At 41.0% G+C, this 25,476-nt stretch overlaps 1 protein-coding gene and 1 long non-coding RNA gene across 2 annotated transcripts in view; one reads left to right on the plus strand and one right to left on the minus strand.

The window, feature by feature from the left end:
- The window catches only part of LOC132379644 (phospholipid phosphatase 4-like), a 296,084-nt gene that overhangs the window by 203,974 nt on the left and 66,634 nt on the right, over window positions 1–25,476 (plus strand). The gene's annotated exons all lie outside the window — the stretch shown is intronic.
- On the minus strand, window positions 11,028–19,335 carry LOC132379643 (uncharacterized). The gene is made up of 3 exons (XR_009507499.1): window positions 14,730–19,335; window positions 13,163–13,346; window positions 11,028–11,326 (listed from the first exon to the last, which is right to left on the minus strand). It is a non-coding gene; the product is annotated as an uncharacterized LOC132379643 (long non-coding RNA).

Below are 25,476 nucleotides of genomic sequence, written 5' to 3' on the forward strand. Positions count from 1 at the left end.
TATCTTCAAACTTGGCAACAAAGCTATCTATTCCATCATCTAAATCATTAATATACAGCATTAAAAGAAGTGGTCCCAACACTGACCCCTGAAAAACACCACTCATCACTGGCAGCCAACCAGAAAAGGATCCTTTTATCCCCACTCGCTGCCTCCTACCAATCAGTCAATGCTCTAACCATGCCAGTAGCTTTCCTGTAATATTATTGACTCTTTACTTGGTAAGCAGCCTCGTGTCTGGCACCTTGTCAAAGGCCTTCTGAAAATCCAAATATACAACATCCATTGCATCCCCTTTATCTCCTCAAAGAATTCCAACAGGTTCATCATGCAAGATTTTCCCTTAAGGAAATCATACTGACTTTGTGCTATCTTGATCTGTGTCACCAAGTACTCCATAACCTCATCCTTAACAATTGACTCCAACATCTTCCCAACAACTGAGGTCAGGCTAACTGGTCTATAATTTCCTTCCTGCTGCTCCTTTCTTAAAGAGTGGAGTGCGATTTGAAATTCTCCATTCCTCTGGAAACATGCCAGAGTCCAATGATTTTTATAGACAATAGACAATAGACAGTAGGTGCAAGAGTAGGCCATTCGGCCCTTCTAGCCAGCACCACCATTCACTGTGATCATGGCTGATCACAATCAGTACCCTGTTCCTGCCCTCTCCCCATATCCCTTGACCCCGCTATCTATAAGAGCTCTATCTAACTCTCTCTTGAATGCATCCAGAGACTTGGCCTCCACTGCCTTCTGGGGCAGAGCATTCCACGTATCCACCACTCTCTGGGTAAAAAAGTTTTTCCTCATCACTGTTCTAAATGGCCTACCCCTTAATCTTAAACTGTGGCCTCTCGTTCTGGACTCACCCATCTGCGGGAACATGCTTCCTGCCTCCAGCGTGTCCAATCCCTTAATAATCTTTTATGTTTCAATCAGATCCCCTCTCATCCTTCTAAATTCCAGTGTATACAAGCCCAGTCGCTCCTATCTTTCAACATATGACAATCCGACCATTCTGGGAATTAACCTTGTGAACCTACGCTGCACTCCCTCAATAGCAAGAATGTCCTTCCTGAAATTTGGAGATCAAAACTACACACAATACTCCAGGTGGGGTCTCACCAGGGCCCTGTACAGCTGCAGAAGGACCTCTTTACTCCAATACTCAATTCCTCTTGTTATAAAAGCCAGCATGCCATTAGCTTTCTTCACTGCCTGCTGTACCTGCATGCTTGCTTTCATTGACCAATGTACAAGAACACCTAGATCTCGTTGTACTTCCCCTTTTCCTAACTTGACTCTATTTAGATAGTAATCTGTCTTCCTGTTCTTGGCACCAAAGAGGATAACCTCACATTTATCCACATTAAACTGCATCTGCCATACATTTGCCCACTCACCTAGCCTGTCCAAGTCACCCTGCATTCTCAGAACATCCTCCCTATATATTACTAATGCCTCTACAATCTTTACCGCTACCTCTTTCAGAACCCTTGGGTGCAGTTTATCTGATCCGGTGAATTATGTACCTTTAGGTCTTTCAGCATTTTGAGCACCTTCTCCCTTGTAATAGTAACTGCACTCACTTCTCCTTCCTCACACCTTTCAACACCTGGCACATTGCTAGTGTCTTCCACAATGAAGACACTAGTAAAATACTCATTTAGTTCATCTGCCAGATCCTTGTCCCCGTTATTATTTTTCTGACCGCATTTTGATAGCGTTTTTTCCCCAAACTTTTTTAAAATCGGTAAACCTCATTCTCCTCCCTCGACAGACAGAACTTTCTAGCATTATAACTTTAGGTTTAATTAAACTGGGTAACATATATCTCATGGTCTTATGGTATTTACTGACAGGAGTCTCAGGGTTGTATATGGTGACACATATGTTCTTTGACAATAAATTTACTTTCAATTTTGAATTCAGCTCTTTGCTTCATATTAGAGTGTGGTTGAAAATGACTCCCATCGCTTTGCTGATGATTGACAAAGCACTGACTGGAGAGTAATTAAATAAATTGGATTTGTCCTGGCTTTTGTGCACAGGGCATACCAGGGCAAATTATGCAGAGTACACCTGCAATTGCTTATTGACTAATGCAGTGCCTTTAGCAAATTACTTATTCATTAAGGAATGGACTCACCTTGTGAGTCACACAGTTTCTTTTCTCCTTGCATATAGTCAACCTCAGAGTGATCTTTATACCTCCCTTATTGGATGCCATACTTTGGTTACCAACAATAAATAGATTTTTAGAAATTAATTCATTTCTGAGTTATTGTAATTAATGTGGTGTTCTGGTGTTTTCCTTATTCTTTGCTGATTTTCTAAATACTGTGAAACATTCAGAACCAGATAAAAACACAAAGGGAATGTTGCAGGGGCCTACTCTTCTAAATGGATTTTAAAATCTTTTTCATCATCTCAAAGAAAGACAGGAGTGTTTTCTTTGGTTTACTACCTAAACGGACTGAATTTGTGTGGCTGCCCTCAGTATGCAGACTGAAAGATGTTCTGGATATTCTGAGATTTATGTGATTATTGGATTGTACTTTATGTTGGTCTCCTTCAGTTTTTTGGCGTTTTCTTTCTTGTGACTGATTGGTGGGTAATCTGCTAATTCTTTGTGTGTGAGAGGGGTGTTGGTGGTTTTGATGTTATTGTTGCCATTCTTTCTGCGAGGATGGGGTGGGGGGGGGGTTGAGGTTTGTGAGTCTTGTTTCTTTTTTTTCATGCTGGGGGGAAAGTTGATGTTGTTCTTTTGACAACCCACATGACCTTTCTGTAATTCGTGGCAATCTGGAGAAGATGAGTATCAGGGTCGTATTGTGCATACATACTTTGACAATAAAATGAACTTTTGAACCTTTTAATATTCACAATAGAATATGCAGTCATTATCTTGCTGTTTTGGGATCTTCCTGTGCACACATTGGCAGTCATATTTCCTACACTGTAACACTCACTGCAGTTTAGAAGCAATTCACTACAAAGAGTTCATTGAGAGGACATGACATCATGAAGGAAACTGCAAGCTTTCTACTGACCTAATGATTTCAGTGTTGTTCAACTGCTATGTCAACCTAGATAACTATGTAACCTAACAATAGCTGATGCATATCTCTTGCCTTCAGTCTGAAATTTATGGATGACATAAACTGTAAATGTTAAAGACTTCAGCACTTAGATAATGCAAATGTTACTGTATATCAAGCCTGATCGGAGAATGTTGTAATCTGCGAGGAAATATTTCATCAGCAGCACGGCACTAATTTGAGGAAAATTTGCATCAATGTAAGAAATACAAGGCACTTGGCTGCCTTCAGCTGAGGTGTCTTGATAAACCATGACTTTGCCGTTGTATAACTGTGCCTACTTCTTGGCAATATTTGCCAAGTAACACTCCAGTAACACAAAGCATCTCCCTTTATCTCCTTCTGTCAGACCTGCTCCCACTGACACCTCCCAGCCTGCATGTGTAGGCACCTTATTCTTCTGAGGTTTTATGGGGGTTGACAAATGGCTTTGCCACCACCTTCTGAACTAGAGTGTGGGACAGGCTATCTAAATTCTATATACAAAAGGTGATTGATAATTAGTGGCCTAAGGTAGAAGGAGTCAATTTTAGAAAACTTAGCACACTTATTTTTCAACATAGTCCCCTAAAACTTAGTCCACTGGTCTTGGAGCATATGGATCTTGGACCTCCAGAAGTGTCCATAGATGTGTGATTGATAAGTTTGTGGCCTAAGGTAGAAGGAGATAAGTTATACAGCTCTCATTACATGCACATACAGTTCAACTCTTTGAGTGATTATGCAGAAAGTTTGAAGTTAATAACTCATCGGGGTGATTGATAAGTTCGTGGCCTAAGGTAGAAAGAGATGAGTTATTAACCAAACTTTCTGCATAATCATTCAAAAAGTTGACCTGTATGTCTGTGTAATGAGAGCTGTATAACTCATCTCCTTCTACCTTAGGCCACGAACTTATCAATCTACATGATCAATGCGTCTCATCATCTTATACAGGTGTCCCCCCCCCCCTTTACAAAGGTAGAGCGTTCCTATGAAACCTTTCTTAAGCCGAAATGGTGTAAAGCGAAGAACCATTAATTTATATGGGAAAAATTTTCGTAAAAGCAAAACTCCTCTTTGTAATGCGAAAACAGATTACTAATGTAGGTATTTTGTAAAAGCAAGTGGCGTAAAGCAAAGATTCGTAAAGCGGGCGACACCTGTACACCTCTATCAGGTCACCTCTCATCCTCTGTCACTCCAAGGAGAAAAGGCCAAGTTCACTCAACCTATTCTCATAAGGCATGTTCCCCAATCCAGGCAACATCCTTGTAAATCTCCTCTGCACCCTTTCCATAGTTTCCACATCCTTCCTGTAGTGAGGTGACCAAAACTGAGCACAGTACTCCAAATGGGGTATGACCAGGGTCCTATATAACATTAGCTTTTAAACTCAATCCCACGGTTGATGAAGGCCAATGCACTGTATGCCTTCTTAACCACAGAGTCGACCTGTGCAGCAGCTTTGAGCGTCCTATGGACTCAGACCCCAAGATCCCTCTGATCCTCCACACTGCCAAGAGTCTTACCATTAATACTATATTCTGCCATCATTATTTAACCTATAAAAATGAATCACCTCACACTTATCTGGGTTGAACTCCATCTGCCGCTTCTCAGCCCAGTTTCACATCCTATCAATGCCCTGTTGTAACCTCTGACAGCCCTCCACACTATCCACAACACTCCCAATCTTTATGTCATCAGCAAATTTATTAACCCATCCCTCCACTTCCTCATCCAGGTCGTTTATAAAAATCACTAAGTGAAGGGGTCCCAGAGCAGATCCCTGAGGCACACCACTGGTAACTGATCCCCATGCAGAACATGACTCGTCTACAACCACTCTTTGCCTTCTGTGGGCAAGCCAGTTTTGGATACACAAAGCAATGTCCCCTTGGATCCCATGCCTCCTTACTTTCACAATAAGCCTCGCATGGCGTATCTTATCAAATGCTTTGCTGAAATCCATATACACTACGCCTACTGCTCAACCTTCTTCAACGTATTTCGTCAAAAAATCCTCAGAAGATTCAATCAGGCTCATAAGGCACAACCTGCCTTTGACAAATTCATGCTGACTATTCCTAATCATATTATGCCTCTCCAAATGTTCATAAATCCTGCCTCTCAGGATCTTTTCCATCAGCTTACCATCCACTGAAGTAAGACTCACTGGTCTATAATTTCCTGGGCTACCTTACGCGAATAAAGGAACAACATCTGCAACCCTCCAGTCCTCTGGAACCTCTCCCATCCCCATTGATGATGCAAAGATCATTGCCAGAGGCTCAACAATCTGCCCCCCTCACCTCACACAGTAGCCTGGGGTACATCTCATCCAGTTCCAGAGACTTATCCAACTTGATGTTTCCAAAAGCTCCAGCACATGCTCTGTCTTAATGTCTATATGCTAAAGATTTTCAAACTGCTGTAAGTCATCCCTACAATCGCCAAGATCCTTTTCCATAGTGAATACTGAAGCAAAGTATTCATTAAGTACCTCTGCTATCTCCTCCAGTTCCATACACACTTTTCCACTGTCACACTCGATTGGTCCTATTCTCTCATGTCATATCCTCTTGCTCTTCACATACTTGGAGAATGCCTTGAGGTTTTCTTTAATCCTGCTCGCCAAAGCCTTCTCATGGCCCCTTCTGGCTCTTCTAATTTCGTTCTTAAGCTCCTTCCTGCTAGCCTTATAATCTTCTAAATCTCTATCATTACTAGTTTTTGAAACTTTTATAAACTTTCCTTTTCTTCTTGACTAGATTTTCAACAGCCTTTGTACACTATGGTTCCTGTACCCTACCATCCTTTCCCTGTCTCATTGGAACATACCTATGCAGAATGCCACTCAAATATCCCCTGAACATTTGCCACATTTCTGCCGTATATTTCCCTGAGAACATCTGTTCCCAATTTATTTCCTCTTACTCCAATTAACTGCTTTCATAACTTGTCTGTTCCTATCCCTCTCCAATGCTATGGTAAAGGAGATAGAATTGTGATCACTATCTCCAAAATGCTCTCCCACTGAGAGACCTGACACCTGACCAGGTTCATTTCCCAATACCAGATCAAGTACAGCCTCTCCTTTTGTAGGCTTATCTACATATTGTGTCAGGACACCTTCTTGAACACACCTACAAACTCCACTCCATCTAAAACCCTTGCTGTAGGGAGATGCCAATCAATATTTGGGAAATTAAAATCTCCCACCACAACAACCCTGGTATTATTACACCTTTCCAAAATCTGTCTCCCTATCTGCTCCTCAATGTCCTTGTTACTATTGGGTGCTCTATAAAAACACCCAGTAGAGTTATTGGCCCCTTCAATTAAGAATAAATTGTATTTTATTCTGTGGTAACTTTAAAATCAACTATCTCCTCTCTTGATTATACCTTGAACATGTCACCGGTGTATGCTCAACCATTTCTTGTTGATTATAATGCTCACACCTCTCATTATCAAATTTCTTAATTAAAAACAATGTACTATTTAACCCTATGTGCCCAAAACACAATCTCAATATTATCACCTCAACCATCCCATTTCTTTCTGGATATTACAAAGGAGCCTTCCTGTTCTCTCTTCATCTCATTGTTTTCAACACAATTTTTAATTGCACTTTTACTGATGTTTTCCATTTCTCCTTCATGGTAATTTATTTAATGTCCATATCTGCCTGTCTCATTGCCTCCTTTACGTGCAGGCACCTCCCAGTCTCCACCCGCTCATTCCAGACTCATCACCTGCAGCCTATTCCTCCTCAATTCTCATTCACTCATCAAACCAGCCAGCCTCAACTAGTTGCTCCTAGCTTTCATGCTCCCAGCCTAAAGTTTAATTTCCATTACCGTCTTGACATGCCAGTCCATGGCTTCCTCTTGTGCCAAGAAGAGAATACCTTATATTCCTTCTGGGTAGCCTCAAACCTGATGGCATGAATATCAATTTCTCCTTCCTGTAAAATTTTTCCCTCCTCCTCCTCTGTTCTTCTATTCCCCACTCAGGCCCTTTACTTCTTTCACTTGCCTATCAATTCCTATGGGTCGCCTCCTCCTTCCCTTTCTCTTATGGTCCACTCTCCTCTCCCATCAGATTCCTTCTTCTCCAGTCCTTTACCCTTCCCACCCACCTGTCACCTTCAAGCCATCCTCCTTCCTCCCCCCCCCCCACCTTTTTATTAATTCTGGAATCTTCCAATTAATTTTCAGTCCTGAAGAATGGACTTGGCTCGAAACGTCAACTCTTTATTCATTTCCATAAATGTTGCCTGACCTGCTGAATTCCTCCAGCACTGTATGTGTGTTGCTTTGCATTTCCAGCATCTGCAGAGTCTCTCGTGTTTAAAGTTTACCATATTGCCTGCTGTGTTTAGTTTCTGTTTTCTCTTGTCTTGTGGCCCCCTCATGGCTTGTTATTTTGTGATCTATTATTAAGATTGTTGTTTACCGCTAAATCGTATCCGCTGCTCTCCTTTTGGGTCAAGTGTCTTCTACACTTCCTGACATCTTCTCCCCAATCTTTATCACTTCAGCACACTCGTGACTGACAAGTTTTAGCATCTTTAATGCTCTTCGATCTAGAATCAAACCTAGTAAGACATAGAAATGTGGTGAATTTTGGATTTTGTCACAATCCTGCTGCCCTTTATGGTTTACATAAAGACTTTGATGAGAATTCGCATTTCAAAAGATACATTAAAAGTTACTCAGAGAAGATTGTCTGAAGTAACTTTTCTTTTGCTTTCAACAGCTGAGGGCTGGAAAGAAAATGCTTTGTGACATATATCATCCAGTCTCCTGTGAGCAGAAATCCGTAACATGAAAGGGCTCTGTTGTCCTTTAAAATTCAGCATTTCATTGTATTAAATTATAAAGAAAAACTATTCAGCGGTGAAATAACTTCACACTCAGCAGGAGAATGGAACTGATTGAATTGCTCTACAAAGAGTCAGCAGGGGTTTGTTAGGCAGAGTGGCCACTTTCTGAACAGTAATGATTCTTTGATTTTATGAGGGACAAGCCAAAGGCACGGGTTTAAATATTTAATGTAATGGTTTGCCACATAACTTTCTAGTAAAATTAGTAATTAAGGATGTCCCAGTTATCTAGGATGATTTGTAACTCAGTGCTGCTTCAACATTTCTCTGCTGCATAGGAGGCTGAGGGGAGACCTGCAGTTTATAAGATTACAAAGTTCAAAAGAAAGCAAGTGAAAAGTACTGGCAATAGAAATATGTGTAATATATCAGGTCCTGAAGCCTAAAATTTAATGCACCGTCACAATGTATTGTAGGGAAGAAGTGTAATCATAAAGCTCAATTTATAGATTCTGAGAGTCAAAAAGAGGTTAGACAATCAAAATTGTTTCCCTATGCTTGAAATGTTAAATACAAGAGTCATCATCATTTTGTGCTGTGTCATATGACGCGGGCAATCGTGGTCTTCCATCTGCCATGACCATGATTGTTCTTGGTAAGTTTTTCTACAGAAGTGGTTTGCTATTGCCTTCATCTGGGCAGATGTCATCGACACTCTTCAGAGCTTGCCTGCCTGGCCTCAGTGGTCACGTAACCAGGACTTGTGCTATACACCAGCTGCTCATACAACCATACGCTACCTGCTCCCATGGCTTCACGTGACCCTGATCGGGGCTATGCAGGTGATGCACCTTGCCCAAGGGTGACATGTATGTTAACAGAGGGAAGGAGCACCTTCCACCTCCGTTGGTAGAGATCTATCTCCACCCCCACTACCCCTAAATACAAGGGTAGTTGTGTTTAAGGTGAGACGGGAAAATTATAAAGATGTGTGGGCCAGGTTTTTACACCGAGAGTACCTGGAATAGGATGACAGTGGGAATGGTGGAAGCAGGAATGATAGTGGCATTTAAGAAGCTGCTAGATAGACTCGGGGACATGCAACTATTAGAGGGATATGGATCATGTACATACTGAAAAGATACAATTTAATTCAGCATCGGGTTTGCCGTAGATATTGTGGGCCAAATGAACTGTACATGTGATGTACTTTTCCATGTTCCATGGCAGCGTTCCTAAAGTGTGAGCAATTTTTACATTAGTAACAAGATTATTAACAACAATGAGCTAAAAATCCAGAACGTGTTAGGGAACGTGTTCCCTAGACAACAATTGGGCATGAAAAATTATTGCAAGTTTATGATGTAATCCTTATTGATACGTCATGTTCCCAAAGAATCTGCACACCATCTAGTTTGCCCTTTAATTATAGAATCGTAAACTCATAGAAAAGTACAGCTCAGAAACAGACCCCTTGCCCTTCTGGTCTGTGCCGAACCATTTAAACTGGCTACTCCTATCGACTTGCACCCAGGCCATAGCCCACCATAGCCATCCCATCCATGTATCTATCCAACTTTCTCTTAAATATGGTAATCAAGCTCACATGCTCCACTCTCATCTGTAGCTCTCATGACCCTCTGAGTGAAGTTTACCCTCATATTCCCTTTAAGCTTTCCACCTTTCACCTTTCACCTTTCACCCATGACCTCTAGTTGTAGTCCCACTGACCCCAGTGGAAAAAGCCTGCTTACCTTTGCTCAATCTATAACCCCTCATGATTTTGTATGTCTCTATTTTCCACATTCTAAGCAATAAGGTCCTAGCCTATTCAATCTTTCCTTATAACTCAGCCCCCCCCCCCCTTTCCTGGCAACATCCTAGTAAATTTCTCTGTACTCTTTCAACTTTATTTACATCTCTCTAGTAGGTAGGTGACCAAAATGGCACACAATGCTCCAAATTAGGACTCACCAACATCTTATACAACTTCAACGTAACATCCCATCTCCTGTACTCAATACGTTGATTTCTGAAGGCCAATGTGCCAGAAGCTTTCTTTTTGACCCTATCTACCTGTGACGCCACTTTCGATGACTTATGGACCTCTATTCCTAGAACCCTTTGTTCCACCATACTCATCAGTGCCCTACCATTCACTGTGTAAAACTTGTCCTGAAATGCAAAACCTCACACTTGTCTGCATTAAGTTCTATCTGCTAGTTTTCAGTCTATATTTTCCATCCGGTCTTGATCCCACAGTAAGTTCTGATAGTCTTCCTCACCGTCCACTGTACTCCCAGTCTTGGTGTCATCTGCAAGTTTGCTGAACCAATTAACACATTATTATCCAGCTCATTGATGACAAACAACGATGGACCCAACTCCAATCCGTGAAGCACTCCACTAATCACAAGCCTCCAGTCAGAGAGGGAACCATCTACTACCACTCTCTGGCTTCTCCCACAAAGCCAATGTCTAATCCAGTTTACTACCTCATCTTGAATGCTGAGCAACTAAACCTTTTTGACCAACCTCCCATGCAGGATAATGTCAAACACCTTGCTAAAGTCCATGTAAACAACAGCCTTCATCAATTTTCCTGGTAACTTGGTTGTTTGGTAGTCTTTGTTTATATGTAGATTTTTATTGATTTGATTGTATTTCTTCTTTCTACTGTGACTAACACAAGTAGATGAAGTTCAGGGTAGTATATGGTGTCTTACATACTTTGATAATAAATTTACTTTAAATTTTACTTACTTAATCATGAATTTTAGTCTCAACTTTCTAAGTGTATTGTATTTGAAGGATTCATATTCAATTAAGTTCTTACTTATAACTTTAAAAATAATTATGTTAGATGCAAACCAAGAAGCAAGTTCTTCAAGCTAATTCCATCAACTGGAAGGAATTGGGAGCAAATTGTGTAATTAATTGACTGACTTTCCTGCACTTTAATGAAAATGCTTCACAATAAAAGTCAATGTTTTTTTAAATGTGAAGTGTCAGGCATATAACATAATCTTCTATGAGGATTTGATTCATTGACAGAGCATCTGCAAAAATGTACTAAAAGTGAAAGATGAGTTTATTGTCAAATGCGCAGGTGCACAACAGCATATTGCAGAAATGCACAGGTGTAATGAAAAACTGACTTGCAACATGCACATGGCAACATATATACAGCATTTACAAGGAAAGCATAAATTTACAGAAACTACACCGTTTTTACAAGGAAGAACACAATTAGAGCAAAATGACCGATCATTTTAGTGCAAATGATCAAAGTAGTTATAGCAGGGCTGACAAGGGTTGGTTTAAGAAGTAAACATTTGAAAGAGGTATCCATTCTTGGTCCCGGTGGTGTTGGACTTTAGGCTTCTCTGTACCTCTGGCCCAAAGGTAGCTGTCAGAAGATTGCATGGTCCCAATGGGGAGGTATGGGGAAATACGTACAAAACAAATACAAATTCAATTTTTCTACTCCAAAAGAAAGTTATCTGAATTGTAAATAAGACAAGTTATTATGAGCCAACCAATCCACTATTTATTCAACTAAACACTTTAAAATTCAGATATTTCGTAGATTTTAAAATAATACAAATTATGTATAAAGTAAAAAATGGATCACAAAGTATCCAAAGTTAATTTAAAATGAAAGAAAGTCAACATGATTTGAGAGGAACATGTATAGTTCACAGGATAAAAACAGATGTAAAAAATCATTGTACTTCAGTCAAAGGGGTGAATCCATGGAACAGTTGTAGTGAGAATTTAAAAACATGCACTACACTTAACAAGTTTAAACAATTATTTAATGAACACATATAAAATACGTGATTTAAAATGAATGGGAATAACATAAAGATATTTGGAATTGGACTTTATGTTAAAAGATTATGAATTTTTTTGTTTTTGATGTGACGATTGATGCCAAATATGTTGTTGTATAAGTAAGAGGGGTAGGTGTAATAAGCTGTAGATTCAGCCTACGCCCTTTCAGTGGGTTTTAAAGAATATCTATTTTTTTTTGTAATTTTGTCCTATGAGATCATCGTTGTAAATGATGCTTTTTGTTAAGTTTGTACTGACCGAAATAAATTAATTTCATTCATTCATTCATCTTTGATGGCAGAAGCTCACAACATAGTACTGTGTAAGATGCCAGCAATTAGCAAATTGATTACTCTTGTGTCAAGATAAGGCCACCCTCAGGGTGGAGGAGCAACACCTTGTATTCCATCTGGGTAGCCACCAACCTGATGGTATAAATATCGATTTCTCCTCCCAAATATCCCCTCTCCTTTCCCTATTCCCAATCTGCCTATTATTTCCCTGGGCCCCCTCCTCCTACCCTTTCTCCTATTGCCCACTCTCCACTCCTATCAGATTGCTTCCTCTCTACCCCTTAACCTTTCCACCTTTTTATTCCAGTACCTCCCCCTTCCTTCTCAGTCCAGAAGAAGGTGCGGAACATAGACTATGTATTCATTTCCATTGATGCTGCCTAACCTGCTAAGTTTCTCCAGCATTTTGCATTTGCTGCTTTTAATTACTTTTCTGTTTCTTTCTCAATTAACATGCAATTCTATAACCTACTTTTGAGATCAAAAGTAGAATTCCATTGACCTAAATTCATTGCTTGAACAAAGGTTAACATGTAAGCGAAGGGGATGACACTGTTACAAAAATATCTTAATGTAAATCTTCAATATTAATTGAAATTTTTAATTAGGGTTCCCTAGAAAATAACTTTAGCAACATACACCAGTCAGACAAAGAGAGATAGAGGAACAGGAGGTTGCAGGTACTGGCAAATGCTGCAATTGGATGGTAGGAGGCATAAACAGAGAGGACAGCCAGAGCCCTTTTCACATGATGCCAATGGCTAATACAATTTTTTAAGATTGTAAGAATGGAAGAAAATACAGTGGATCTCAGAAGTACGGTACTGTGCAAAAGTCTTAGGCTTTTACCTTATAGATAAGGTGCTTAAGACTTTTGCACAGTAGTGCAGTAATTTTATGTATGGCACTGTACTGCTGCCACAAAAAAATAAATTTCATGACATATGTGAGTAACGACAAACCTGATTCTGATAAGGGTCTCTGTTGTGCACTGGAAATGGGAACAGGCCAAGGAGAGGGGAATCATGGTTGGGAAAAGGAGAGAGGAGGGAGCAGGAAACACCAGAGAGATATTCTGTAATGATCAATAAACCAGTTGTATGGAATCAAATTACCTTGCCTGTTGTCTCAGGGCTGGATGTGTCTGTACCAGAGCCATACCCGCCCCACCCGGCCCAGCTTGGATGAAAGAAAACTGGAGGGCTACATGGGAGGGAAGGGTTGGAGTTATCTAGAAGTAGGAGAAAAGTTCGGTGCACGTCTTGATCTATGCTGTGCTGTTCAATCTCTTAAGTTCATCTGTGAGGCAGGGGAATGGGGAGGACAGGAATGTTGACAATTCAGGTTAAAACCCTGCATCAAAAGTTCGAAGTTCAAAATTTAAAATAAGATTTATTACAGCACATATATATCACCACATACAACACTGTGGGCAAGCTCAGCAAATCTATAGAATAGTAACTGCAAACTGAGCATGAGAGAACAAATGAAAGAATGAGAGCATAGAAGACAACAAACTGTACAAATGCAAATATAAATACATAGCAATAAATAATGGAAGCATGAAATAACAAGATAAAGAGTCCTTAAAGTGAGATCATTGGATCACCTCAATAGATGAGTGTATTTTGTTCATGAGCCTGATGGTTGAGGGATAGTAACTGTTCCTGAACATGGTGGTGTGAGTCCTGAGACTCTTGAATTTGAATTTATCTAAATCCTACATCCATCCCACAATGTGTGAGAGTAAAAATCTTTGTGTTATGACTCCGTCACAATGTACAGGCATGTGAACTTTTAAATCTAATGGCTTGTAGAAAGAAGTTGGCCCGTAGCCCATTGGTCCTGACTTTAATGTACCTTCTACCTGATGGCAGTAGTGAAGGGAGAGTGTGACCTAGGTGGTGAGGATCTTTGATGATGGATGTTGCTTTTCTATGACAACGTTTCATGTAGATGTTACAATATTACCTGGATTTCAGCTCCTAAGTTACAGGGAAAGGTTGAACAAGTTAGGTCTTTATTCTTTGGAGCGTAGAAGGTTGAGGGGGGACTTGATAGAGTTATTTAAAATTATGAGGGGGACAGAGTTGACGTGGATAGGCTTTTTCCATTGAGAGTAGGGGAGATTCAAACAAGAGGACATAAGTTGAGAGTAAGGAAGCAAAAGTTTAAGGGTAACACGAGGAGGAATTTCTTTACTCAGAGAGTGGTAGCTGTGTGGAACGAGCTTCCAGTAGAAGTGGTAGAGGCAGGTACGGTATTGTTATTTAAAGTAAAACTGGATAGGTGTATGGACAGGAGAGGAATGGAGGGTTATGGGCTGAGTGCAGGCCAGTGGGACTAGGTGAGAGTAAGCATTTGGCACGGACTAGAAGGGCCGAGATGGCCTGTTTCTGTGCTGTCATTGTTATATGGTTATATAGATGTGCTCAATGGTTGTGAAGACTTTACCCATGATGTACTGGGAAAATCTACTACCTTTTGTAGGATTTTCCGTTCAAAAGCATTGCTGTTCCCATACCAGGCCATAATGCAGCCAGTCAGCACACTTTCCACCACACATTTATAGAAGTTTCTCAAAGTTTTTGATGTCATGAAGTAGATGCGCTGTCACTCTTTCTTTGCAATTACATTTATATGATCGGTCCAGGACAGGAGATAGAATTTAAAGTTACTGACCCTCTCCAACTCCAATCCTCTAATGAGGACTGGCTCTTGGGTCTCAGATTTCCTTCTGCTGAAGTCTACAATCAGTTCCTTGCTCTTGCTGACATCAAGTGAGAGGTTGTTGTTCTTACATCACTCAGCCAGATCTTCAATCTCCCTCCCGTATATCAGGACTCCTGAAAGAGAAACACTTCCTTCCAAAGATTCCTACACAATCCCCAGAAGATTATGTGTATCCTTGGAAATGTCCGTGTTGTTCATTATCCAAATGTTCTCACTGAGAAGGATATACAGCAGAGGAAAGAAAAAGTTCAATTATTTGAATTATTCAAAGCTGTTGGCTCGGTGAGCAACAGTTCCTAGGAAGTGTATAATATTGATCAATGGTGTTAATAATAGTCCATGAGTATTTAATTAAGGGTGATTCGGTTCTTTTCAATTAATCTGCATGATTGACACTGTATGTAACATCAATGACTCTGATTATATAAGTTCATCTCATTCAAAATCCAGTGAGTATTCTCAATAAACACCTTTAGTGTTAATCATGTAGGCAAGTAAACTGAAAATACTTATAACAGGTGAACTGTGTGCGCCAAATCCTTCATTTTAATTACTCTTATAGTGTGGGCCAATTATTTCTTTTATGCCACACAGATAAAAGACCAGTCACTTCTTTAAGGTAAGTGGGGTAATTATGAAAAATGGGACCACAAAATTCTAAAATAATGACAAAGAAAACAAATTAAATAAATCATCGATTATACTGATGAAAAAGTTACAAGAAAAATAAAAAAGGGGAAACCGTTTTTAAAAATTTATTTATTGAGATTTAGTGCAGAATAGGCCCTTCCAGCCCTTTGAGCCACACCGCTCAGCAATCCCCTGATTTAATCCTAGTGTAACCTCGGGACAAATTACGACGACCAATTAATGTTCCAACCAGTAGGTCTTTAGACTGTGGGAGGATACCCACACAGTCATGGGGAGAACATACAAACTCCTTACAGGCAGCAGCAGGAATTGAACCCTGGTCACTGATACTGTAAAGTGTTGTGCTAACCACTATGCTACTATGCCACCTAATCTTGGCTTGGCTCTTATTTCTTTTGCTTGAAAGTGCAAAAGTGAAGGCTAGTGCTGTGATACACAAATATCGATCTGTCACGTTCTTTGTGATGACACTTACAGTAGGTGCTAGCCTCTGTAAGGTACTTAAAGCTACTGACCCTCTCCACGTCCAGTCATCAGAGCACTGGCCTATGGACCCCCAGTTTCTCCAATTTCTCACTCCTGTAGTCAAAATTCAGATCTATGGCTTTGCTGACGTTGAGTGAGAGTTTGTTTCTGCGGCGCCATTCAGACAGTTTCAATCTCCTTCCGATGTAGGACAGATCAATCAGCCTGCTGGTAACTTATCCCAATGAAGCATGTAGGCCACTCATTTATTGGCATGGCTCTTGTCCCATTTGTTGAACTGGTGTCATATCACGGTTCGCTGGCCTGGCAACTCTGGTGGTAAGAGGATGGGGTGGTGAGGATGGAGCCGAGTTTAACTGTAGTAGCCCAACAGAACAAAAGAGAAGGCCATTTCAATGGAGAGCCCTTGTAAATGCACTCCTTACACAGGCCGTTCACTCACACACAACCTTTGCCTTGTCATTCTGCTGTCATTGTGCTGAGTGTACGGACTTCAATGTTTTCCCCTGGTATATCCTCATAATAGCTGTATTAACCTACTGTTTTCCCTCAGCATTGCAACATGCATTCAGAGATAAACACCACAGTTTAGTTTTATTTTATTTTTTATTTGTACTTAACTGTAAGTGGACGATTATGTTGAGCAATCTGCTATTTCACTGCTGAATCCTAAACCGAGCTGATGCATTTGGGTTGGCTTTATGGTGCCTTTCCTGCCATACATGGCAGGGTATTCAATTTCTTTAGTAATGGGGATGTGTAAATGTGTATATGTTGTCTATTTGGTAATATGATTGCAACTACATTGTGGCTGCATCATACTCTAATTTATGTGTAGTCTTAATTTAACTTTGTTGGTAACTAAAGATGGTATGTCCTGGTGCCAAATAAAAAGGAGCTCGTTACTCGCAGTAAGGGAGAAGGATAGGTTCTGCCGGGAGTTCACACTGGACAAGAATAAGTACAGTCGATTGCATTTTCTTCTTGGTATAATTTTGTAAATATTGGCTTTTTTTTCCACTAATTTTCACAAATTTTTGTAAGTTTGATTTTTGAAAAACCCAATCAACACCCTTGTACTGGATTACCAAGGGGCTCTAGCCATTTTCTCTTTGGTCATAACCCACATATCTAACAGACTTTGACAGAAACTTGAGGAACTACCATGCAAAGCTAGAATTAAAAATGATCTGACACTGATAAATTTTGGCCCAATTCAGGTTCAATTGAATCATTAATCAAATCTTGGCAGGTATACACATCCTGATAGTAGCTAGGGGCTGGTTAAATGAATTGCATTAATCCACAATGTATTCCCTCCTGAAGCTGCATGACAAATATAAAATATCTTACTTGATCCAGTGGTTGAGAAAAAACTTTCATTTCCATGAGTATTTAGCATTGCACACAGTTCTTGCTAAGGAAAGACAACATATCTGTACAATTACTTTCACTAATTTGACGTAGTTATATTTACTTTATACGTTTTTTGCTCAACAATGAGTACAGTTTTTTGAGGAGGCAGGAGAACAGGTTTGACTGGAAAAGTACATCATCCCTGATTAAATGGTGAAGCAAAATGTCCCAGTTTCTGATCCTACATCTTATGGCTTTTCCAAATAATCACACAGCTTTGAAATCTTGGAAGAAGTTAACAAAACAACTGAAGTGCCAGATCTACTCAATGAGAAATTAGTTTTATTAGAAATTAGAATGAAAACAAAAGGACAGATCTTTAAAGACTGTCACTCAAATAGCATGAACCCTGACCCTACTGGATGAACGACTAATGGAAGGTTCAATAAGCGTTGTTTATTTATTTGGAGATACAGCGTGGAATAGGCCCAGTGAGCTGCACCACCCAGCTGCCCACCAGAATAACCCGAGCCTAATCACAGGACAATTTACAACAACAAATTAACCTACCAGCTGCTACGTCTTTGGACTGTGGGGGGAATCCGGAGTACTTGAAGGAAGCCCAAATGGTCAAAAGTAGAACTTACAAACATCTTACCGACAATGCATCTGACACTTCCCAAGTGTAATAACGCCTCACTAACCACAGCACTACCATGGTGCCTCAATTGTATAATCATACTGCTCATTATTAATAGGGAATGATAATCTAATTGGAAGACTACATCTCACGATGTTCTGAACACAGCGATCTCAGCTGGGGTGATCGGGTGTTTTGGGTCTTCCAACATCGGACACCACCACCCAGATGACCCAGTCATGGTTCATCAAGCCACGACTTGAGTGCAGGTAGTGTGTGCTGCAGATCCCCATGGACTTGCTCTCCTCATGCCAAGCCATCTTGAGGCTTTCTCTGCTGCCTCAATGAGAGCTCCCTGCCTCCTGGTACCAGCGACATCCAATGCACCAAGGGCACAGTGAAGAGTCCATCCAGTGAAACCACGGCAGCCCACTTCAACGGGCATGCACTTTGCCTCCGACAGTCTCTGACCAATTCCTCATATTTGGCAAGCTTCGTCCCATCAGCCCCCTGCAGAAGCTCGTCCCACAGTGCTGTCAGCTCCCGCAGGATGAAGTACTTTGCTGCCTCTGAGACCAGGAGCATGTCTGGTCTCAATGTGGTCTTGACAACGCACTGGACCATATTTGTTCTTTTTTTGATCAGAAAAGTACTGAGGTGGTTTCGTTCCTTTCCCTCAGTAACATGATTGAGACAAAGCATGTGTTGATTTTATGTGACGCTATTCTGTTAGGTGGAATGAAAGTAGAAAATTTGTTGGTCATATACCTCATTCTTTTGACCATTTTCAAGTTATGCAATTTTCACATGACTTTGTGAAACGTTGAGTGGTCCTTTCCTGCTGCCTGTGGATATATACTTTATGTAATGGCTTATTTATAAAGTACCTTGTACGTGGAAACTATGCTGGCATAAGCATGAAAGAGATTAAAATAAAATTTACAAATAACAACACTAAACATGAATTAATTAAGTCAATCCTGTGGTAGTGGGCACCCTATTCTATGGTGAGTACCTCACCACAATTCACCTCAACACGTAGTGCTTGCCCATTGTATCCAACAATGACAGGAAACCTGTGTGGGAGAGTTTTTAACGTGGAAAAGCTGTTGCACTGGGGCAGTTCCACTCTTTAGGCCTCTGCTGCTCAGGTCCAGTGGTACGAACAAGTGTCACAAACTGGGGTCTTCCCTACTTGCAGTGGATGACCATGGCTTCTTCTGTGCCTTGTCACACCCTTCGCTCTCCACAGAACATTGCAGAACCACCTTCCTGGATCTCATCTGCTCAGTCCACCAGAGGTGACCTCGCACGCAAGGACAGGCATGGCCCTATCTCCCCAGGGTATGAGTCTCACCTGGTTTAGCCTGCCTGTCAAAGCGGTGTACGAGGGTGAGAGCTGAATGTCCAGTGGGGACTAAAGGTGAGTGAACTGCCCCAGCATGGACACAACAAGTCCATTCACAAGAGGCGCTATCCCCTCCCCCCCCCCCCCCCCCGGATACCCCTTAGATTTCAACCTGTATTGCCTTTAGAAAAACAGCCAAGAAAAATTACCAGCAGTGCAACATTTGTATTTTCAAGTGAAAGCAAGACCTCATCTGTCCACATTAGTTTTCCAGAAATCATCAATGCTCTGGACAAGTGTAGCCTGAACACAGGTTGAAAAAGTGCTGCTGATTATCCCACTAAGACACAGCATTTATTTTCTGAGCACACACGTGCAATTTAATATGAAGATAAATCTAGTTGTTTGTACAGAGCACAACATCCCTGCTCTGTTATTTTTATTTAGAGATACAGTGTGGAATAGGCACTTCAGTCCCTTCGAGCAATCACAGATATCCCTAACTTAATTAGAGGACAGCTTACAATGACCAAATAACCTACCAGGTATGTCGTGGACTGTGCAATGAAACCAGATGATCCAAAGAAACTAGTTTTCAAAAGTTTACGTATTGTTAAACAATCATTTTTACTGATTGTGCAGTAGTACAATAGTCCCCGGTTTACTCTCTCTGTACCCATGACGGTGTCACCACCCACAGCTCCAATCTGCTAATTAAATTTGCTGATGATACTACACTGATTGGCCTAATCTCAAATAATATTGAGGCAGCCTACAGAGAAGTGGCACCCTGTCACAGTGGTGTCAAGAAAACAACATCCCTCTCAGTGTCACTAAAACAAAGGAGCTGATTGTGGACTACAGGAGGAATGGAGACAGGCTAGCCCCTATTGAGGGTGAATAACTTTAACATCCTCAGCATCCACATCACTGAGGATTTCACATAGTCTGTACATAACAGCTGTGTGGTGAAAAAGGCACAACACCGCCTCTTTCACCTCAGACGGTTGAAGAAGTTTGGTGTGGGTCCCCGAATCCTAATAACGTTTTATAGGGGCGCAGTTCAATTGTTGTTAAGTCGATGGAGAAGATCCTGAGAGACAGGATTTATGAACATTTGGAGAGGCATAATATGATTAGAAATAGTCAGCAAGACTTTGTCAAAGGCTGGTCATGCCTTACGAGCCTGATTGGATTTTTTTGGGGATGTGACTAAACACATTGATGAAGGTAGAGCTGTAGATGTAGTGTATATGGATTTCAGCAAGGCATTTGATAAGGTACCCCATGCAAAGCTTATTGTGAAAGTAAGAAGGCATGGGATCCAAGGGGACCTTCCTTTGTGGATCCAGAATTGGCTTGCTCACAGAAGGCAAAGAGTGGTTGTAGACAGGTCATATTCTGCATGGAGGTCAGTGACCAGTGGTGTGCCTCAGGGATCTGTTCTGGAACCCCTTCTCTTCGTGATTTTTATAAATGACTTAGATGAGGAAGTGAAGGGATGAATAGTACACTTGCTGATGACATGAAGTTTGGGAGTGTTGTGGATAGTGTGGAGGGTTGTCAGAAGTTACAGTGGGACATAGGATGCAAAACTGTGCTGAGAAGTGGCAGATGGAGTTCAACCCAGATAAGTGTGAGATGGTTCATTTTGGTAGGTCAAATATGATGGCAGAGTATAATATGGCAGTGTGGAAAATCAGAGGGATCTTGGGGTCCGAACCCATTGGACAATCAGAGCTGCTACGCAGGTTGACTACGTGGTTAAGAAGGTACACGGTTCATTGGCCTTCATCAACCATGGGACTGAGTTTAAGAGCCGAGATGTAATGTAACAACTATATAGGACCCTGGTCAGACCCCATTTGGAGTATTGTGTTCAGTTCTGGTCACCTCACTACAGGAAGGATGTGAAACCATAGAAAGGGTGCAAAGGAGATTTACAAGCATGTTGCCTGGATTGGAGAGCACGCCTTATGAGAATAGGCTGAGTGAACTTGGTCTTTTCTCCTTGGAGTGGCGGAGGATGAGAGGTGACCTGATAGAGGTATATAAGATGATAAGAGGCATTGATCATATGAATAGTCAGAGGCTTTTTCCCAGGACTGAAATGGCTAATGCAAGAGGGCAATTTTTAATGTGTTTGGAAGTAGGTACAGAGGAGATGTCAGGGGTATAAGGTGGATGATCTTGTGGCACGATTATAGATTGGTCAGTAAGACGTTATGGGCATCACTGAGTCGGGGCTGAGAGAAGGCCATATTTGGGAGCTTAACATCAAAGGATATACTTTGTATTGAAAGGACAGGGCAGGAAGGCTTAGGCGGTGGTGTGGCCCTGTTGGTAAGAGATGGAATTACATCTTTAGAAAGAGGTGACATTGGGTCAGAGAATGTTGAATGTTTAGTTAAGAAAGTGCAAGAGTGAAAAACATCATTATGGGAATCATATATAGGCCTCCAAATAGCAGCCAAGATGTGGGGTTGAGATTGCAAAGGGAGCTGGAAAAGGCATGTAATAAGGGTAATGTCACAATTGTAATGGGGGACTTCAATATGCAAGGGGATTGGGAAAATCAGGTTGGCGTCAGATCACGAGAGAGGATTTGTTGAATGCCTACGAGATGGCTTTTCAGAGCAGTTTCTGCTTGAGCCTACTCGAGGAAATGCTACCCTAGATTGAATGTTGTGTAATAACCCTGATCTTATTAGGGAGCTTAATGTAAAGGAATCCTTAGGAGGCAGTGATAATTGAATTCATACTGCAACTTGAGAGGGAGAAGCACAAGTCACATGTATCAGTATCACATAGGGTTAAGGGGGATTGCAGAGGCACGAGAGAGGAGCTAGCCCAGGTGGATTGGAGGGGGATATTGGTGGGAATGATGGCAGAGGCGGTTGAAGTTTCTGGGAATAGTTCACAAGGCACAGGATACATACGACCCACAGAAGAAGTTGTTCTCAAATGACAGGAGTAGGCAACTATGGCTGACAAAGGAAGTTAAGGACCGCATAAAAGCCAAGGAAAGGGCACATGAGGTAACAAAAGTGAGTGGGATGTTGGATGATTGGAAAGTTTTTAAAATCCAACAAAAGGCAACTAAAAATGCTATAGGAAGGGAAAGGATGAAACATGAGGGCAAATGAGCCGATGATATAAAGCAGGATACTAGAAGTTTTTTTCAGTTATATAAAGAGTAAAAGGGAGGTGAAAAATGATAATGGATCACTGGAAAATGATGCCGATGAGGTAGTAATGGGGGACAAAGAAATGGCAAATGTGCTTAATAAGTACTTTGCTTTAGTCTTTACTGTTGACTCCATCAGCTGTATGCTAGAGGTTCATGTGTGTCAGGAAGCAGGAATGAGTGGCATTGTTATTACAAAGGAAAAATGTGCTAGGTAAACTGAAAGGTCACCTGGACCAGACAGACTACATCCCAGAGACCTGAAACAGGTTGCTGAAGAGATAATGGATGCATTGGGCATGATCTTTAAAAAAATCTCTTGATTCTGGCATGGCCCCAGAGGACTAGAAAATTGCAAATGTCAACCCACTCTTTAAGAAGGGAGGAAGACAAATGAGAGAAAACTATAGGCCAATTAGTCTAACCTCAGTGGTTGGGAAAGTGTTGGAGTCTTTTATTGAGAATAAGGTTTCGGGGTACTTGGAGACAAATGATAAAATAAATTAAAGTCAGCATGGTTTCTGTAAAGGGAAATCCTGCCTGACAAGTCTATTAGAGTTCTTCGAGGAAGTAACTAGCAGAATGGCAAAAGAGAGGTTGTTAATGTCATTTACTTAGGTTCTCTGAAGGCATTTGATAAGGTTCCTCACATGAGGCTGCTTAACAAGATAAAATCGTAAGTTGTTACAGGAAAGATACTGGCATGGATAGAGGAATGACTGACAGGCAGGAGGCAGCAAGTGGTAATAAAAGGGGCCTTCTCTGGTTGGCTGCCAGTGATTAGTGGTGTTCCTCAGGGGTCAGTATTGGGACTGCTACTTTTCACATTGTTTGTCAATGATTTAGACAGTGGAGTTGATGGCTTTGTGGCAAAGTTTGTGGATGATAGGAAGATAGGTGGAGGGGTAGGTAATGCTGAGGAAGCCAATGCGATTGCAGAAGGACTTAGACAAATTGGAAGAATGGGCAAAAAAATGGGCAGATTGAATACAGTTTTGGGAAATATATGATAACACATTTTGGTAAAAGGAACAATAGTGCAGACTATTATCTAAATTGAGAGAAAATCAGAGGTGCAGAGGGACTTAGGAGTCCTCATGCAAGATTCAAAGAAGGTTAATTTACAAGTTGAGTCTGTGGTAAAGAAGGCATATACAATGTTGGCATTCATTTCAAGGGGAATGGAATATAAAAACAAGGAGATAATGTTGTGGCTTTACAAGACACTAGTCAGGCTGCATATGAAGTTTTGTCAACAGTTTTGGACCCCTTATCTCACAAGGGATGTAGAGTCCAGGGAATGTTCATGAGGATTATTCTGGGAATGAAGGGGTTAAGCTATGAGGAGCTTTCGGCAGCTTTGGGCCTGTACTCACCGGACTGTAGAAGAATGTGGGGGGGATCTCACTGAAACCTACAGAATGTTGAAAGGACTGGATAAAGTGGTTGCGGAGAGGATGTTTCCTCTGGTGGGGTATCCAAAACTGGAGGGCACAGCCTCAAAACTGAGGGGCAACCTTTTAGAACAGAAGTAAGGAGGAATTTTTTTAGCCAAAAAGTTGTGAACCTGTGGAATGTATTACCACAGACTGCAGTGGAGGCCAAGTCCGTGGGTATATTTAAAGCAGAAGTTTATAGATTCCTGATTGTTCAGGACATTAAGGGTTATGGTGAGAGGGCAGGTGTATGAGGTTGAATGGGATCCGGGATCAGCCATGATGGAATGGCGGAGCAGACGTGATGGGATGAATGGCCTAATTCTGCTCCTGTATCTTATGGTCTTATGATCCCACATTACCAGCTTCAAGAACAGTTACTACCCTTCAAACATCATGCTCCTGAACCAGCATGGATAATTTCACTCACCTCACCTCACTCAATTCTGAACTGATTCCACAACCTAACAAACCCAAACAAAATGCTGGAGGAACTCAGCAGGCCAGGCAGTGTCTATGCGAAAGAGTTAACAGTCAATGTACTTTCAAGGATTAATAGCTCATGTTTTCAGTATTATTTATGTATGAATTTATGTATTTATTTATTTTTGTCTTTGTGTGTCTTGTCATTATTCCCTAAACAATACAGTATAATAACTATTTACACGGCATTTACATTGTATTAAATACTATAAGTAATCTAGAAATGATTTAAAGTACAGGAAGTCAGATTTGTACGTAAGTCGGAACAGGTATATCTGGTATTATTTAGCGTCAGTTAGTCAAACGTTTGTCTTAGTATATAGTATATATTTTACCTTTCTATGCATGTAAAGTACTTAAGTATGTATTTCAATAATTAAACCACTGCATTGCGTAATAATAATTGTAGCTTTCATATAACCATATAGCAATTACAGGATGGAAACAGGCCATTTCAGCCCTTTTAGTCCTTACCAAATGCTTACTCTCACCTAGTCCCACTGACCTGCACTCAGCCCATAACCTCCATTCCTTTCCTGTCCATATACCTATCCAGTTTTTTTTAAATGACAATATTGAACCTGCCTCTACCACTTCTACTACCATTTCATCAGGGCAGGGCCTTTCACATGCTCCATTATTCTCACTTTATCCTTTAAAATTGTTCCAATCGTTGACCAACTAAAGCCTAACGCTTTTCCAATGACCGATGGTGTTTCACCTCTTTCCAATCGCTTTATTATTTCCACTTTATTTTCAATTGTGACCATTTTCTGTCAACGGAACAGAAACACTATGGATTCAGCAGCAGCCGCAGGCAGTGGGACCTGAGCTCCCCCGGGTCCTAAAGTCCACTCACACTGAGACAGGTTAAATAAGGGAATTGAGTATCTGCGGGGGTCCAGGAACCAATCCCATGCGGATAAGGAGGGCCGACTATACTTGGAGCATTAACCAACAAGTTCACTACTGACAGCCAATAGCCTGCTTGTCTGGAAATGTGGAATCTGGCTTGAAAACAGAGACAAGCATTGAAAAGTAAATTAGGATCATTTGATTACTTTCCTTAAATAACCACTTCTAAAGGTCCTAGAGCAATAGGTTGTAAT

This window comes from Hypanus sabinus, chromosome 22, assembly GCF_030144855.1.
Source record: "Hypanus sabinus isolate sHypSab1 chromosome 22, sHypSab1.hap1, whole genome shotgun sequence".
Taxonomy (NCBI): domain Eukaryota; kingdom Metazoa; phylum Chordata; class Chondrichthyes; order Myliobatiformes; family Dasyatidae; genus Hypanus; species Hypanus sabinus.